Genomic DNA, 1430 nt, shown 5'->3' with positions numbered 1-1430 from the left:
GTATTAAAATTATCAATTAAATCATAATTACATTCATCATTATTTTCTAAATGCAAGGAATTATTGTTAAATGTATTGTTTAGTGAAATACCAAAAGGATCTAAAATCAGAGATTGTAGCCTATTAAAATTAACCTTATGGTCATGGAAAAAATATGTAAGTTCATGTTGAAATTCATTATTATCTAAAATCATATTAAACGGAAATAACGTACCTGTACAGTCAAAGCATATCCAATTGAAGTCATTGCAACAGTGAATATGACAAATATTATTACAATTAATACAGCTTATAACATCATGCTTTACTACTTTGGTGCATATAAAACAGTTCATGAAAAGTATTTAATAAATAAAAAATTAATTAAGTTATATTTCTTAACTGAGTAAATCAGACTGCCAGTGAGAACAAGATATTGATAACACCCCCAAAACATTGACAATAATATGTTTGCAACATAAATAAAATAAAAATAACTAATTGCATTACGGATATAAACATAATTCATTATTATTAGTTTAAGGCCAGTAAAAATAAAATATTAAATAGCAATATTTAGTTCTTATATGCAGTAAATTCTAAATGAAATATACTACTGTACTTTCTTTTTATTTTTTCTCTGGAAATAACATTGTAAGGCATATTTCAAACTTTTCTTAATAAGTAAAGTCTTATACAGTAAGTTCCATATGTACATATGTATCGGATCACTTCCGGAACACTATGAGGTACATGCAGTATGCAACTTTGTAAGACGTATTATATTATATAACTTTGTAAGGCGTATTTCAGACTTTACTCAATACGAAAGTTCTTATAACTTCCGTCTGAACATTTGTCTCGGATCGCTGCCGGAACGCTGTGTGGTACATTATGCGAATTCCACAATATCCAGGTTTCTTAACTTTTGTAGGTGGTTTTCACTCAATACCCTGTTCATTTTAAACTTTTGCCGATACACATTTTTGCCCTTGGTTTGGATGATCTTTTTTGCAGCCTGACGAAGAGAAGGACTTTACAGTAGATTGGTCGACTACCAGGTGGTATACTGGCAAATGCTGCACGGTGTGCACGCTCAATTTCGATCTTTCCTGGAATTTCCATATGCGAGTTAAATATTATCCATTGCCGGTTTGTTGACAAAAATGGTGACATTATAGATAATAAGATTTTTCTGTTAGATCTATTCTGAAGATCGTTAATTTTTGGCTCTAGAAATTTTCGATAAGTTTTTTTGAATCAATATCCTTAAATTTATCAACACAATCTTCAACGATGGCAATGTTTGCTTTTGAATAATCGATATCGTTCTCGTTGTCCTGAATCAGTTCCTCGGCCTTCGCTAACCTACTTGTCAATTTATCCATGTTACTGTTAATATCCAGAATGCTGTAGATGATAATACTGTATTTCCAGTGATGGCGCCAACG

The sequence above is a fragment of the Anneissia japonica genome, unplaced genomic scaffold (genome assembly GCF_011630105.1).
Source record: "Anneissia japonica isolate Jap-2015-1 unplaced genomic scaffold, ASM1163010v1 scaffold554_len289017_cov147, whole genome shotgun sequence".
Taxonomy (NCBI): Eukaryota; Metazoa; Echinodermata; class Crinoidea; order Comatulida; family Comatulidae; genus Anneissia; species Anneissia japonica.
The sequence above is the reverse complement of the archived record's forward strand: the minus strand, read 5'-3'. Positions refer to the sequence as shown.